Source organism: Coregonus clupeaformis, unplaced genomic scaffold, assembly GCF_020615455.1.
Source record: "Coregonus clupeaformis isolate EN_2021a unplaced genomic scaffold, ASM2061545v1 scaf0287, whole genome shotgun sequence".
In the NCBI taxonomy this organism is placed as follows: domain Eukaryota; kingdom Metazoa; phylum Chordata; class Actinopteri; order Salmoniformes; family Salmonidae; genus Coregonus; species Coregonus clupeaformis.
In genome coordinates, this window is record NW_025533742.1 from 294,750 (window position 1) to 312,925 (window position 18,176).

Here is an 18,176-nt window from a genome sequence, read left to right on the forward strand (position 1 = left end):
AGTATGAAATGCCTTGTAGGCTACTCCGCGCGTGCAGGGGACGGTTAAAGAGTTGGATGATGATTTGTGCGCAATACGGTTACGCACGAAGGACTAACTGTGAGTTGTCAGTGGTATTTTTGTTGTGACACACCGAAATACAGGCTTTTAATTCAGGCTCATAATTATTTTAGGAAAGGTATTTATATTGACGGACGGTGTTATGTTTCTTTTGTTTCTACAGGCGTGCGTGCAATCCCATATTCTAGGCCTACTCAAAGGAAATTACATGTTGATGTCAAGGGGGAAAATCGGGTTGGAGATACGTTTAACTTTATGTTCTTCCAGCACATATTTGCAAATCCATGGCTATCCATTTTACAAATTATGGTAGTCCTATATACTATTTCTTTTACACCGTTTTTTTTTATTTATTTTTTTACAGAATTCCTATTTCCCATAGTAGGCTAAACATCCATCCCAAAAATGCTATAGTAGGCTAGACATGGCAGATGCATGTTACATAAGAATTCCCATTACTGCCAAAGTGTAATAGCCTACTTCACTAATACTGCCCAGCCATGGTTTACTGAATTATTATTATTATTTAATGTGCCTATAATATTGTACCTGAAATAATACATAGGCTACTTTAATTGAATTGCTATTTGCTGGTAACCAAATGTGTGGTTACGTTGGCAGACTTGATGTTATAGAACAAAAACATACAATTACATTGCAAGGGTTGAACACCATTTGAAGTAGCCTATAGGCCTATATTTATTTCTCACAAAAATTATATTTATCTTGCTATGATATCACCCTCACTAACTTGTATCAGCAGGGAATCTGTTGTACCCAACAAATATCACTACATCTAGAATCCTACAGGGGAGAGCCTTATCAGTAAATTGCCAGCAATGATAGTAATCCAATGGTGTAGGCTACTTGTGATTCAAGGATAACTGTATTAGGACTCAAGACAGTAGACAGACAGTATTCAAATTAAGTCTCTAATCTCTTTCAATACTCTTTTTAAAGTCTATTTAAATAGGAATTCATTACGGTTTACAAAATAACATTCCTATTGTAAAGAATATGGTAATATATAATACACAATAACCCATATCTATCAATTAATCACTAACATGTAAGCTGTGGCGATGGCACACCATTTGGACTGTTTTACTTATTTCCCCCTAACTCTTTGCTATGTCGGTTTTGAATTACAGACCCTGGTTGCTGTGGAAACGCCAGCGAAACCCAGAGTTAATGTTAGAGTGAGAGAAGACAAGGCAGGACCATAGAGAAGTGAGTCTTCCAAATTGGGCACATGATGGTTACTATTTCTTTTTACAAGCTCCATTCAACATCCCTTCTTTTTATCCATGTCTATTTCACCACAGGCTTAGGTCTTACCTATTTTCTTGGACAACAGAATTACCAAGGATAAGAAGTAGGATATATACAGTGCATTAAGAAAGTATTCAGTCCCCTTGACTTTTTCCACATTTTGTTACGTTACAGCCTTATTCTAAAATTGATTAAATTGTTTTTTCCCCCTCATCAATCTTCACACAATACTCCATAATGACAAAGCAAATACAGGTTTAAAAAAAAAATAATTTAAATGAAGTATGACATTTACATAAGTATTCAGACCCATTACTCAGTACTTTGTTGAAGTAACCTTTGGCAGCGATTACAGTCTTCTTGTGTATGACGCCATAAGCTTGGCACACCTGTATTTGGGGAGTTTCTCTGCAGATCCTCTCAAGCTCTGTCAGGTTGGATGGGGAGTGTCGTGCACAGCTATTTTAAGGTCTCTCCAGAGATGTTCGATCGGGTTCAAGTCCGGGCTCTGGCTGGGCCACTCAAGCACATTCAGAGACTTGTCTTGGCTGTGTGCTTAGGGTCGTTGTCCTGTTGGAAGGTGAACCTTCACCCTAGTCTGAGGTCCTGAGTGCTCTGGAGCAGGTTTTCATCAAAGATCTCTCTGTACTTTGCTCCGTTCATCTTTCCCTCAATCCTGACTAGTCTCCTAGTCCCTGCCGCTGAAAAACATCCCCACAGCATGATGCTGCCACCACCATGCTTCAGAATAGGGATGGTGCCAGGTTTCCTCCAGATGTGACGCTTGGCATTCTGGCCAAAGAGTTCAATCTTGGTTTCATCAGACCAAAGAATCTTGTTTCTCATGGTCTGAGAGTCCTTTAGGTGCCTTTGGCAAACTCCAAGTGGGCTGTCATGTGCCTTTAACTGAGGAGTGGCTTCCGTCTGGCCAATCTACCATGAAGCCCTGATTGGTGGAGTGCTGCAGAGATGGTTGTCCTTCTGGAAGGTTCTCCCATCTCCACAGAGGAACTCTAGAGCTCTGTCAGCGTGACCAACAGGTTCTTGATCACCTCCCTGACCAAGGCCCTTCTCCCCGATTGCTCAGTTTGGCCGGGCGGCCAGCTCTAGGAAGAGTCTTAGTGGTTCCAAACTTCCTCCATTTAAGAAAGATGGAGGCCACTGTGTTCTTGAGGACCTTCAATGCTGCAGAATTTTTTGGGTACTCTTCCCCAGATCTGTGCCTCGACACAATCCTGTCTCGGAGCTCTACAGACAATCCTTCAACCTCATGGCTTGGTGTTTGCTATGACATGCACTGTCAACTATGAGACCTTATATAGACAGGTGTGTGCCTTTCCAAATCATGTCCAATAAATTGAATTGACCAAAGGTGGACTCCAATCAAGTTGTAGAAACATGTCAAGGATGATGAATGGAAACAAGATGCACCTGAGCTAAATTTTCGAGTCTCATTGCAAAAGGTCTGAATACTTATATAAATAAGGTATTTATGTTTTTAATTTGTAATACATTTGCTAAAATTTCTAAAAACCTGTTTTTGCTTTGTCATTATGGGGTATTGTGTGTAGATTGATGAGGATTTTTTATTTATTTAATATATTTTAGAATAAGGCTGTAACGCAACAAAATTTTGAAAAAGTCAAGGGGTCTGAATACTTTCCGAATGCACTCTACCTGTCTGCACTAACGGTACTGTGACATAGTGCATCATGTCCTAATTATTGTTTCCAGGTGCATCCCAACCCTCATAACAAGACACACCTGGATACAAATTAGGGTGGACGCTTTAATCTTATGCGATTTACAGTAGTGTGTGCATACATTTTCATACAGGTGGCCCCAGCAGGATTCGAACCCACAATCCTGACACTGCAAGCGCCATGCTTTGCCAACTGAGCCACATATTACATGTTCAAATGTATTTACATAATTACATAAATAATAATGTATCTCCCCTGGGTTAATGCCTAGCTATGTAGGCTATAATGAAGTGTTACTGTGAGCATCACCATTAGCGTTCTGCATGTGTATGCCGCCAATTTGTATTGGCACCGCAGTAACAACTCCCCATTTGCTAATGGAAAGCCCCTCCCACCATCTCCCCCTCCTAATCACACTTCTTATCTCCACTGCCAAGACTGCCAAGTCACACGCGCACTCGCACACACGCGCACACACGTCGACTCCCTAGCCAAGCCTGCCCCCTCCCCCTCATCATCTGCCCTTCTTGCATGTCCACTTTCATGCCCAAAATCTGTCTGAGAATCCCACAGCTATAGCCAACCCACTCCCACATACTATAGGCTGATTTCCTGGGCCAGATTACTCTTGGACTAAGAAGTATGTGCAATAGAGAATCTCCATTGAAAATGCTTTTTAATTCAGGACTAGGCTTTATCTGTTTCCAGTGAACGGGACTTCATGGCCAATACATTGATTCATTCATTTATGCTATTGGAACATGCTTGGGCCTATTCACAACTGGACTGGTCAATATACTTTTTATACCATAGTGCTGCATGTGAAGGTTTTTAAGGAATCCAAAATGTAATGTAGCCCACACCACAGTCCAGTGTGTTTACATAGAGTAGGCTATATCCTTCTATTTCAACCGTTACCAGACTCAAACACTCCAGCAGACATAAGTGGCTGTTGGGTCCCGAAAATAGAGTTTAACTTTTAAAATTGTATCACAATTTTACTTTTGGCAGATATACTGTGTAACATGATTACCTTACAAATGCTGTCATAAGCTCATATGTTTAAGATAACTGATGTCAAACTAAATGCTTATCATCTTGACATTATGCTTATCTTGTGTAACATTTGAGAGTCTAAACTGGTCAAATAAAGGTTGAATGATAATAACGGAGTGGCTGCGGTTCTGAATTCTCTGGAAGCCTCTTCTCTATAGCTAAAAATCAGTAGCTTGTGCGCATGTATGGGATTCCCTACTTTACAGACTGAGAAATGTGAAGGGAGGGTGGCCACAAAAATATGTGCGTAAAGTAGAGGTAACGCCTCGATCACACCAACAGCGTCATTGCACAAAATGGTATACAGCATCATCTGGATATGTGTGCAACAAAAGTTCAACATTCACCTTCTGCTACCATTTCTGTCAAGCCGTCTACACATACAGTTTGACGAATACATCCGACAAATACAATGTATGCACCACACAAAACGCACTGCAACTGCATCTACAACGCAATGCTGCAAGGCAAACGCAGCGTTCCATTGGAAATGAATGTACTTCTGGTGTACCAAAATGCAATGACGCTGTCGGTGTGATCGAGGCATAAAGAATTGCATGCACAGAATGTGATACTGATTTTTTGCTTTGGGGAAGAGGCTTCCATGGGGGCGGGACAAGGGCAAAAGAGGGGTTACTTTCGGAGCCGCAGCCTCCGCCTAATAATAATAATCATGCATTAGTTCTCACATTTTAAAATGTCAACCTACACTGCTTTACTGTCAAACCACCTTTTCCATGTATTTCATAACCTATGTCTGTATTTACAACATAACCTCCTAAAATGGACACTGACCAGTGGAATGTTGTGGGATACCTTAACCATCTTTCTCTATTACAGAGTCAAAATCATCACTCACTCAAAAACAAACAAGGTGTCGACTAGCCTACCACGCTAGCACATGGTCAAGATGATAAACAAACATATCCGCAGTGTTCAATAGTCCAAATAAAGCCAAACAGCAGCTACTAGACTCACAAACTTGTGTTTACATAAAGCCAGCTGTGAAAAGTTGTGATATTCTAAAATGTTTTACTTCCTTTTTTAATCTCAAAGTTTGTGTGGCACATATTCGTTGAAATTCACCAATCCCAGTTTTAATTTCAAAATGTATGTGTGCACACAGTCTGCCACATGATGGTGTATATAATTCAAAATTAGTTGGAATAGATTTTTGAGTTTAGTAGGGCCAAATCTCTCCTCTCCTTTACAGAAAAAAGATGGAATTGATCGAAGAAAGTATCTGGCCTCAAAATTGTGCTGATTAGATTTTGCTGGTGACTCCCTAAACTAAGCTGGTGTTGAGAAAACACAGAAGTATTGCTATATGGAATGGGAAATGAAATAGCCTGGCATTGTCGCTTAAAAAGCACTCTCACTTCCTCTGAAATAGCTTTTTTTTTTAACACTCCAGCAATATGAGTGAGAGAGTGTTCTGTCTGTCTGTGCTTCAATAAGACTTTGCATGTCTGTTTCCCTCAGCAAATAATCTGCATATCACTTTCCCTATGTGCATAATGACATTGATTTTACAGTGAAGGTCATTCAATGGCATCAATGGTGAACAACCATCACAAAACTATGGAAACTCATTAGCTCTAAACTTGTGACACAACAACCGAGTCACTTTGAAAACCACATAGCTATCTTGACCTTTACGTTTCATCAAAGCAGCTGACCAAGATGGCCGCTGTTCTGCCATTTTGTGCTTGTCCACGCCAGGGTTTGTTCTGAGCATATCACAGTTGTGTACTGGGCCTGTGATCAAACAAAGGACTGTAACCTTTTCCGTTCTGTACCGAGGCCCCTGCACTCTGTGTGCCCCGGTCACACCTCGTTCCAGCTTCCAAATTGAACTTGAAAGATTAAGCCCAAGCGGAACAATTTAAGAATACCTTGTAATTGCCCAGATTTAAGAAGGAGGTGACAGAAGTGAATTGCTGTAGCTTCCAGGTGAATGGACCCACTTAGTATAGGGACGATGATGTCAGAGAAAATGCATGCGGTTTTGGGGCCAATTTCTCAGAGTCCTTGACCTAGACTGAAAGAGCCAGCCAACTTCCTAAGTAGGACATTTTGTGCTGAACACCAACAAGGCAGAATATCATTCCCCTGTCTCTCCAGCCTTTTTTCCTGCTTCATTTAGGCTCTACATTTTAGGGATATGATTCTGTACACTGCAGCTAGGAATTGTGTGTGTGTGTGTGTGTGTGTGTGTGTCATGAATTATTCACAGCTGAACACCATAGCTACACACCATCCATAGGTAATGCCATTTACCGATGTCCAGCCAGCTTTGGCTCTGCATCTCAATTTTGAAATGACGAAAACCTTATTTTCTGTGGTGATGTGCCAGTCTATTATTTCAGGCTAACGGATTTAACGCTAAAACAGATAAAAAGTCTGGGTCAATATAGCGCAACGTATTAGGTTAATATTATTTTTCCAGTATAGTACGCTTCTGAATGTTTTGATACAATTTTCATGATATTAAATCCATGGTGAAACCATGGCTGGCGCCAGAACGAATCAGTTGGATGGGCATTTGATTTTTATAGGCGGGCCCGTTTTTTTCACAGGACCTCCTGTGGGTGTCAATGGGTGTCATAATAAAGACCATAGGCAGCTCGTGCGTTTCAAGTTTGGGGAAGCTTACAATTTATCCTACCATTTCTACCTATCTGCGTGCCAGTTATTACTATTTTTATATGCACATTTTCCTAGAACAGTTTCATTTCAATAATAACGTTTTTGTTTCTCAATTATTGTCACGTGGCATAAAAATACGAATGAAAATTATAAAAAATCTAAAAGTTAAAATTGAACTAATGCAAGAGCACCAGCCTTTGCCATATGGACACATTGATAGCCTACACTGTGATCCATTGGCGGCTAAATAAATGAGCGCATGGAACTCAGAGATATCCTATAGGCCAATGCAGAAGCCTATAACTTCCATCCTCAACTAAATAAAATACATAGGCCTAAAGCCTGTCTGCCTCCCTTTATATCTGTCTTGACTTGAGCTATCACTAGTGAAGTGCAACATTGTATCAACTCAGCAGGTTGGCATACTCAGGCACGCACGCTCCCTCAACATTATCAAGAAAGAGAAACCACACACATGCTCATTGATCACATGGAGCACTCCACTCCATAGCGGAAAATATTGCCACTCCTATTTGCCATATTTTCAATGTAAGCCTACTAGAAAGTGTGTGCCCTCAGGCCTGGAGGGAAGCAAAAGTCATTCCGCTACCTAAGAATAGTAAAGCCCTCTTTACTGGCTCAAATAGCTGACCAATCAGCCTGTTACCAACCCGAGAAAATTGAGTTTGACCAGATACAATGCTATTTTACAGTAAACAAATTGACAACAGACTTTCAGCACGCTTATAGGGTAGGACATTCAACAAGCACAGCACTTACACAAATTACTGATGATTGGCTGAGAGAAATGTATGATAAAAAGATTGTTGGGGCTGTTTTGTTAGACTTCAGTGCGGCTTTTGACATTATCGATCATAGCTATATTGTGGATGAAGTATTGCCTGTCTAACAGAACACACAGGATGTTATTTAATGGAAGGAATTCCCCAAGGCAGCTGTCTAGGCCCCCACTTTTTTCAATCTTTACTAACGACATGTATGCGGATGACTCAACACTGTACACATCAGCTACTACAGTGACTGAAATGACTGCAACACTTAACAAAGAGCTGCAGTTAGTTTCAGAATGGGTGGCAAGGAATAAGTTAGTCCTAAATATTTCAAAAAGTAAAAGCATTGTATTTGGGACAAATCATTCACTAAACCTCAACTAAATCTTGTAATGAATAATGTGGAAATTTAGCAAGTTGAGGTGACTAAACTGCTTGGAGTAACCCTGGATTGTAAATTGTCATGGTCAAAATGTATTGATACAACAGTAGCTAAGATGGGGAGAAGTCTGTCCATAATAAAGCGCTTCTCTGCCTTCTTAACAACACTATCAACAAGGCAGGTCCTACAGGCCCTAGTTTTGTTGCACCTGGACTACTGTTCAGTCGTGTGGTCAGGTGACACAATTGGCTCAGAACAGGGCAGCACGGCAAGCCCTTGGATGTACACAGAGGGCTAACATTAATAATATGCATGTCAATCTCTCCTGGCTCAAAGTGGAGGCGAGACTGACTTCATCACTACTTGTATATGTGAGAGGTATTGACATGTTGAATGCACCAAGCTGTCTGTTTGAACTACTGGCACACAGCTCGGACACCCATGCATACCCCACAAGACATGCCACCAGAGGTCTCTTCACAGTCCCCAAGTCCAGAACAGACTATGGGAGGCAAAGAGTACTACATAGAGCCATGACTACATGGAACTCTATTCCACATCAAGTAACTCATGCAAGCAGTAATATTAGATTTAAAAAACAGATAAAAATGCACCTTATGGAACAGCAGGGACTGTGAATGAACACAAACATAGGCACAGGCACATGCATACAAACACCGACAGTGTCACCAGCAAAGCACCCCCACACCATCACACCTCCTCCTCCATGCTTCACTATGGGAACCATACATGCGGAGATCATCCGTTCACCTACTCTGCGTCTCACAAAGACACGGCGGTTGGAACCAAAAATCTCAAATTTGGACTCATCAGACCAAAGGACAGATTTCCACCGGTCTAATGTCCATTGCTCGTGTTTCTTGGTCCAAGCAAGTCTCTTCTTATTATTGGTGTCCTTTAGTAGTGGTTTCTTTGCAGCAATTTGATCATGAAGGCCTGATTCACGCAGTGTCCTCTGAACAGTTGATGTTGAGATGTGATGTTACTTGAACTCTGTGAAGCATTTATTTGGGCTGCAATCTGAGGTGCAGTTATTCTAATGAACTTATCCTCTGCAGCAGAGGTAACTCTGGGTCTTCCTTTCCTGTGGCGGTCCTCATGAGAGCCAGTTTCATCATAGCGCTTGATGGTTTTTGCGAATGCACTTAAAGAAAATGTCAAAGGTCTTGAAATTTTCCGGATTGACTGACCTTCATGTCTTAAAGTAATGATGGACTGTTGTTTCTCTTTGCTTATTTGAGCTGTTCTTGCCATAATATGGACTTGGTCTTTTACCAAATAGGGCTATCTTCTGTGTACCAGCCCTACCTTGTCACAACACAACTGATTGGCTCAAACGCATTAAGAAGGAAAGAAATTCTGCAAATTAACTTTTAAGAAGGCACACCTGTTAATTGAAATGCATTCCAGGTGACTATCTCATGAAGCTGGTTGAGAGAATGCCAAGAGTGTGCAAAGCTGTCATCAAGGCAAAGGGTGGCTACTTTGAAGAATATCAAATATAAAATATATTTTGATTTGTTTAACACTTTTTTGGTTACTACATGACTCCATATGTGTTATTTCATCGTTTTGATGTCTTCACTATTATTCTACAATGTAGAAAATAGTAAAAATAAAGAAAAACCCTTGAATGAGTAGGTGTGTCCAAACTTTTGACTGGTACTGTATGTAATGGGGAATTGATTAAAAAAAAACATTTTTAAAAAAGGGCAAACAAATCACACAATGAAATAATGAATGTGCAAGAATTGGCGGGAGACATGCATTCTGGAGAGACACCCATATCTTCGCTACACACCCCTCCCCTTAATTTATCAACATTTGTAATTATACTCAAGACACATTGTCTTCACACATTTTAGATGCTTTTCACTGACAGCCGCAACTCAATAATCAGCTAGGCCTACTGACACGCGTGCTGCCAAAATTGCTGGCTTCCCAAAAAGGCATTGGCCTACGCACTTGTGATTTGAAACAATCCACAGTTCTTAAAAAAAAATTGTTTTTGCTAACTATCCTCTATGGCTAAGTCAAGCTCTTTGGTAAAGTATTTTGAATTATTTCATTTAGACAGGAGTAATTATAGAATTTTGGCAAAACATCAATTTACTTTAAGGGAAGCCAGCATCCGAACACTGCAGCCGCCAACTTTCCTTTCTGATTCACAAGTGGCTGAAACCAGAGATCTGTATATAATGACGAGATGCTCATGTCTCCGCCCTAACAATGGAAGTCGTTGTCCCAAAGGCAGGAATGCAGGCGACAAGTTTATGTCTCTATAGTATGCCCATAGAAACGCATTGGGTTTATTCAGGCCAGATTTTGGTGAGAGTGAGCCCTCTCGCTTCGCTTCTTCCTCTCTGCTGAAACTAGCGAGCGAAACAGAGCTGCTCTGTTTTACTGTATGTAGACTGTCTATCTGATGCTGTTTGGCTCGAAAAAGTATGACATGCAATACTCATTTTGTCCAGACAGTATCAGACATATGGTCTACACATACGGAGACAGAGGGGCGCTGTTTCGCTTGCTCGGATGCCTTATCTGAGATTGATGCGGGTAGGCTAGTCTACATGATGGGATTATATCTATATATATTATAGATATATTTTTATTTTTATTTGTCAAACGGCAGTCAAGCATCGATCATCATGTCACCAGAATAAGACCCTCTACGATATTTATTGGAAAGGAGCATCAAGATCACCGTGCACTCTCACCACCTGTGAAGTTCATCATTTATTTCATCAGTCGTAGACGAATAAATTGCATTGTTTCCCGAGTCGTAGTGGGAGGACCACACACCATCTCATCATGTGACTCCAAGTTTACTTTGATATGATGGTTGTTATATCAATATTTGCGCATAAAGGCGTTTCCACCGCCATTTCTTGCGTAATACATTTTACAGACACAAAAAGATCCCACCATGTCGAACGAACAAATGATCTGTCGGGATTTATAAAACCTGACCGAAACTTCCTGTTTCCATCACAGCTGTAATGATTATTTTTTAAGCAGTATGACTTTTATTGCATAAAAACTGTGAATGGATATGTGGTTAGAGTGTGATTAACTGCTCCAGTCTTTCACAGTTAATCTTACTTCCCAAGTAAGATTCATTTTTATCAGACAGGTATGTATGCTGCGCTCCTATATCACCACAAGCTTTGGTAAAATCCACACTGATGCTATTATTGCTGTCAGAAAGTAGAATTTGTTTTCTTGAAAAAGTGAGGGCTCTTGTGCATGGCACTAGAATCCTACGATGTGGATCTTTACCACATATTTACCAGATTTACCTCGGGCCTCAGTAGTAATATTGAAATATGTTATTGGAATTATGTTGGTGAACGCAAACAATTCAGTTTGCAAGAAGTCACCAATGGATCCTAGGACTCCAAGAATAACTGACATTTTCAGCCGGGGGTTGGCTAAACATTTTATGAATCGAATTGAACTCAATTGTATCGAAGAAGCAACAAGTTATTGCCCCCAATATTTTGATGACAAGGGGTCCTATACAGCTCTCATTATTTTTGCACTAATTGATCATGCTAAGCGGTGAATAGACATTACTAAATGTAGTCATGCTTTCGTTTTGCAGACTCTTAGGGTCCATCGATGAATTGGACCAGGAAATCACAGTGAGGTCAATGTGTGGTCAATATGTCATTTGGTGACAAAAGGAGGGTGACTTCTTTCTTTAGAATGAAAATGACCTGCTCTTCTTTTACAGTATGTGTCAAATCTCAACAATTCTAGCAAATACTTGTCATCAGTGACACATTTGTCACTGTGGAAGCTTGGAGTGAAATGGCCTAGAGACAATTCCATTGGAGCAGCCATTTTATAATCTGACATAAAACACATTTCAGAGTTTAAATAATAAACAAGCAGGGGAGGATGGGCCGACACTTGAAAGCTTTCCCATCTCTCCTTGGGAAAGGAAGCATTTGGACGGCATCCTTTGTTACTCCTCATAACAGATACAGAAGCCAGGGAAACTTTTTTGGGACTTTTTTTCTATTTCAACTTCAATTGGCTAAAAACAAATGAAAAAAATGAATTTCACTCACAAACCATCCAAATAAGCCAAACTATCCATTTTAATTATTGAAGCATCCGTTGGCTGACGCTGTGCACTCTATTTAGGAAACTATGGGACCTTAGATTAAAGAAGGCCACCTGGGTATTTTAGCTAACATGGTGATAAACAAAGACAGACATCTAATTTATTTCCTTAAACCACTTTTGCTTTTGTTAGTTTCCAAATCTTAATATGTAGGGCACTTCAGAGTTCAGCCTGTTAGGTGTGCTCATGTATGTGTAGCGGAGATGGTTTAGTAAATTATGATGAGAAACCTTGCCTGAGATCTGAAGACTTGCGTAAGCTCCCCGAGCTAATACCCTATAGGCTTTAGCTCAGGGGCCTAACACAATCTGGTGGCACAATCTGATCCCCAGATAGCTTCACTGAAGTACATAAACAGACTTCAAAGCACAACTAATTAAGATAATAAAAGAGCCTAAATTACATTGTGAAACACTATCTTACACTCTTATCTTTATTGTCCTAATCAAATGCAAGGCATTCTTTTTATTAAGAGAGTCTGTGGACTAAAAGCATAATCTGTTGGGGGGTAGGCCTAATTAATAGTCAACAAAACTTTAGGATTTTTTTTATCGCCATCTGTTTTCTTTCGCCTCAAGGATTCGTTCACAGATGAAACAAGATCTAGACGATAAAGGAAAGATTATAAATCACTATAATGTTAGGAGGAGGTTATCAGTAGGTTAAAAAAGTTTTCATATGGTGTCAAATGGAAACTGTGGGTCATAGTTTGGCTGTTGTTTAGGCAGCCTGGTCTCATAGACTAGACGTAACATAGTAAACGTAAATCCAGGACACAAAATTAGAATGATATTACATTTACATAATTTAGCAGACGCTCTTATCCAGAGCGACTTACAGTTAGTGAGTACATACATTAATTTATTTAATTTTTTCATACTGGCCCCCCGTGGGAAACAAACCCACAACCCTGGCGTTGCAAACGCGATGCTCTACCAACTGAGCTACATCCCTGCCGGCCATTCCATCCCCTAACCTGGACGACGCTGGGCCAATTGTGTGCCGCCCCATGGGTCTCCCGGTCACGGCCGGCTACAACAGAGCCTGGATTCGACCCAGGATCTCTAGTGGCACAGCTAGCACTGCGATGCAGTGCCTTAGACCACTGCGCCACTCGGGAGGATATGTTACGTTTGGTATGGTTACATAAGACAGATGGTTCCTTAAGGCAAAAATGAAAGTAGGGTGGTTGGGTAGGTGTATAACACAAACTTCTAGCAACCCAAAGGTTGAGAGTTCAAATTTCATCATGGACAACTTTAGCATTTTAGCTAATTAGCAACTTTTCAACTACTTACTACTTTTTAGCTACGTTGCAACTACTTAGGATGTTAGCTAACCCTTCCCCTAACCCTAACCTTAACCCTTTTAGCTAACCCTAACCCTAACCTTAACCCTTTAACCTAACTCCTAAACTTAACCCTAACCTTAACCCTAACTCCTAACCCTAACCCTAGCCTAGCTAACATTAGCCAGCTAGCTAACGTTAGGCATCTAGCCAACTAACTTTACGTACAGAATCATACGAAATGCTCTGAGACCAGGTTGGTTTAGGGGGAATATTATAGCAAATTCCTGACTGTCCTCAAAATGCTTTTTTTGAGGCCTCTGTGATGTTAATGGCATAGGCTACAGTAGACTATTCATGTGATACCGTATTTCCTTTCATTTAATGTAATGTAAAGGTACAACAAATGGACTTCACTCCAATGGCTTAAATTATGATCATAAGTGGACAATTACATCGACCTTATAAGTGGATATCATCCATAACGACATGGATAACATACAGCTGGAGGGGTTTCTCGGTAAGACAAGGGGTGGCGGTCTGTGTATATTTGTAAACAACAGTTGGTGCAAGAAATCTAATATTAAGGAAGTATTTTGCTCGCCTGAGGTAGAGTATCTCATGATAAGCTGTAGACCACACTATTTACCAAGAGAGTTTTCATCTATATTTTTCATAGCTGTCTATTTACCACCACAAACCGATGCTGGCAGTAAGACCACACTCAATGAAATGTATAAGGCCATAAGTAAACAGGAAAACGCTCATCCAGAGGCGGTGCACCTAGTGGCCGGGGAATTTAATGCAGGGAAACTTAAATCTGTTTTACCTAATTTCTAGACCACCTTTACTCCACACACAGATATGCGTACAAAGCTCTCCCACGCCCTCCATTTGGCAAATCTGACCATAATTATATCCTCCTGATTACATGCAAAAACTAAAGCAGGAAGCACCAGTGACACGGTCAATAAAGAAGTGGTCAGATGACGCAGATGCTAAGCTACAGGACAGTTTTGCTAGCACAGGATGGAATATGTTCTGGGATTCTTCCGATGGCATTGAGGAGGACACCACATCAATCACTGGCTTCATCAATAAGTGCATTGATGACGTCGTCCCTACAGTGACCGTACGTACATACCCCAACCAGAAGCCATGGATTACAGGCAACATCCACACTGAGCTAAAGGGTGGAGCTTCCGCTTTTATGGAGTGGGACTCTAACCCGGACACTTATAAGAAATCCTGCTATGCCCTCCGACAAACCATCAAACCGGCAAAGCGTCAATACAGAACTAAGATTGAATCATACTACACCGGCTCCGACGCTCGTCGGATGTGGCAGGGCTTGCAAACTATTACAGACTACAAATGGAAGCACAGCCGCGAGCTGCCCAGTGACACAAGCCTACCAGACAAGCTAAATAATTCTATGCTCGCTTCGAGGCAAGCAACACTGAAGCATGATCACCGACAACGATGAGCCTATAGGGAGGAGGTCAGAGACCTGGCCGTGTGGTGCCAGGATAACAACCTCTCCCTAAATGTGATCAAGACAAAGGAGATGATTGTGCACTACAGGAAAATAAGGACCGAGCACACCTCCATTCTCATCGACAGGGCTGTAGTGGAGCAGGTTGAGAGCTTCTTGGTGTCCACATCACCAACAAACTATCATGTTCCAAACACACCAAGACAGTTGTGAAGAGGGCACGACAAAGCCTATTCCCCCTCAGGAGACTGAAAATATTTGGCATGGGTCCTCAGATCCTCAAAAAGTTATACAGCTGCACCATTGAGAGCATCCTGACTGGTTGCATCACTGCCTGGTAAGGCAACTGCTCGGCCTCTGACTGCAAGGCACTACAGAGGGTAGTGCGTACGGCCCAGTACATCACTGGTGCCAAGCTTCCTGCCATCCAGGACCTCTATACCAGGCGGTGTCAGAGACTCCAGCCACCCTAGTCATAGACTGTTCTCTCTGCTACCGCACGGCAAGCAGTACCGGAGTGCTAAGTCTAGGTCCAAAAGGCTTCTTAACAGCTTCTACCCCCAAGCCATAAGATTCTTGAACAGCTAATCAAATGGCTACCCACACTATTTGCAATGTCCCCCCACCCCCCACCACCTCTTTTACGCGGCTGCTACTCTCTGTTTATTATTTATGCATAGTCACCATGTTAACTATACCTACATGTACATATTACCTCAATTACCTCGACTAACCGTTGCCCCCATACATTGACTCTGTACCGGTACTCCCTGTATATAGCCTCGCTACTGTTATTTTTACTGTTATTTTACTGCTTTTATGTTTTACTTATCTATTTTTTACTTAACACTTATTTTTCTTAAAACTGCATTGTTGGTTAAGGGCTTGTAAGTAATCATTTTACTGTAAGGTCTACACCTGTTGTATTCGGTGCATGTGACAAATACAATTTGATTTGATTTGATTTGTAATCTCTTTATTTTCTTAACACGTGAAGAGAGAACCAATTTTGCCACCATGCCTTGTAGTGTAATTCGGGTACAACAGTTCTCCCTAATAGGAATTCTTTACCTTGTCTCTCTTCCACGTCACCATGTAAAACCCTACCCTGTTTACATTGACAGGGTTGCAAAACTCGGCATGTGGTCTTAAAAGGTATGTCTGATAAACAAGGCGGTTCCCATGGTGTGTGCCACATGCCCAGACAGCTTCAAGAAGAGTCCACCTATCCTTTGTTAATACTGAACCCTAAGATGGCGGGCACAAACAACATAGGACTGCAAAGAATCCTTAAATAGCAACCTGGGATCCAATACTGAAAGAAATTCGAGAAAAAAAGACTACATTTATGTGTGGACACAGCTGTCCACAGTCACACAAGTACAAGGAATGTTTGTTGAGATGGGCCCTGTTCACAGACAGAAAACATTTATTCTTTCATCTCCCCTGAGGTGAACAGGAGAATTCCTATTCACCCAGGGAATGTAGCACGTTTTTACAGTACATCAAGGTCCATGTTATGAATTGACATAAGGTTTTCATGTTTCTCTTAGTGACAATAGGGGAGGATAAGTCCATCGAGAAGAAACTAAAGTGGGATGAATCTCAAATGTTCCTTGATTCCTCGCATCCTTGATTAATTGCCTCTTCCTCAAAACACATTTGAGGAAAAGATCCAAGGGGTGGAACCTAGAATCTTCTCCTCTAATGCGTTTTGAGAAAGACGCTATCAGTGGTGGGAAAAGAACCCAATTGTCATACTTGAGTAAAGGTAAAGATACAGTGGGGAGAACAAGTATTTGATACACTGCCGATTTTGCAGGTTTTCCTACTTACAAAGCATGTAGAGGTCTGTAATTTTTATCATAGGTACACTTCAACTGTGAGAGACGGAATCTAAAACAAAAATCCAGAAAATCACATTGTATGATTTTTAAGTAATTAATTTGCATTTTATTGCATGACATAAGTATTTGATCACCTACCAACCAGTAAGAATTCCGGCTCTCACAGACCTGTTAGTTTTTATTTAAGAAGCCTTCCTGTTCTCCACTCATTACCTGTATTAACTGCACATGTTTGAACTCGTTACCTGTATAAAAGACACATGTCCACACATTCAATCAAACAGACTCCAACCTCTCCACAATGGCCAAGACCAGAGAACTGTGTAAGGACTTCAGAGATAAAATTGTAGACCTGCACAAGGCTGGGATGGGCTACAGGACAATAGGCAAGCAGCTTGGTGAGAAGGCAACAACTGTTGGCGCAATTATTAGAAAATGGAAGAAGTTCAAGATGACGGTCAATCATCCTCGGTCTGGGTCTCCATGCAAGATCTCACCTCGTGGGGCATCAATGATCATGAGGAAGGTGAGGGATCAGCCCAGAACTACACGGCAGGACCTGGTCAATGACCTGAAGAGAGCTGGGACCACAGTCTCAAAGAAAACCATTAGTAACACACTACGCCGTCATGGATTAAAATCCTGCAGCGCACGCAAGGTCCCCCTGCTCAAGCCAGCGCATGTCCAGGCCCGTATGAAGTTTGCCAATGACCATCTGGATGATCCAGTGGAGGAATGGGAGAAGGTCATGTGGTCTGATGAAACAAAAATAGAGCTTTTTGGTCTAAACTCCACTCGCCGTGTTTGGAGGAAGAAGAAGGATTAGTACAACCCCAAGAACCCCATCCCAACCGTGAAGCATGGAGGTGGAAACATCATTCTTTGGGGATGCTTTTCTGCAAAGGGGACAGGACGACTGCACCGTATTGAGGGGAGGATGGATGGGGCCATGTATCGTGAGATCTTGGCCAACAACCTCCTTCCCTCAGTAAGAGCATTGAAGATGGGTCGTGGCTGGGTCTTCCAGCACGACAACGACCCGAAACACACAGCCAGGGCAACTAAGGAATGGCTCCGTAAGAAGTATCTCAAGGTCCTGGAGTGGCCTAGCCAGTCTCCAGACCTGAACCCAATAGAAAATCTTTGGAGGGAGCTGAAAGTCCGTATTGCCCAGTGACAGCCCCGAAACCTGAAGGATCTGGAGAAGGTCTGTATGGAGGAGTGGGCCAAAATCCCTGCTGCAGTGTGTGCAAACCTGGTCAAGACCTACAGGAAACGTATGATCTCTGTAATTGCAAACAAAGGTTTCTGTACCAAATATTAAGTTCTGCTTTTATGATGTATCAAATACTTATGTCATGCAATAAAATGCAAATGAATTACTTAAAAATCATACAATGTGATTTTCTGGATTTTTGTTTTAGATTCCGTCTCTCACAGTTGAAGTGTACCTATGATAAAAATTACAGACCTCTAC

At 41.5% G+C, this 18,176-nt stretch overlaps 1 protein-coding gene across 2 annotated transcripts in view; it reads left to right on the forward strand.

Annotated features, from left to right (window-relative positions):
* Positions 1 to 26: 26 nt before the first annotated feature.
* Positions 27 to 18,176, forward strand: part of map9 (microtubule-associated protein 9) — a 130,512-nt gene continuing 112,362 nt past the window's right edge. The window contains exons 1-3 of one of the 2 annotated variants that reach the window (XM_045214625.1): positions 27 to 99; positions 224 to 369; positions 1,212 to 1,290. The gene's annotated coding sequence lies outside the window, so the exon portion shown is untranslated. Of the gene's footprint in view, positions 100 to 223; positions 370 to 461; positions 1,291 to 18,176 lie in introns of those variants that run through there. The other variant, XM_045214626.1, reaches the window with a different exon arrangement.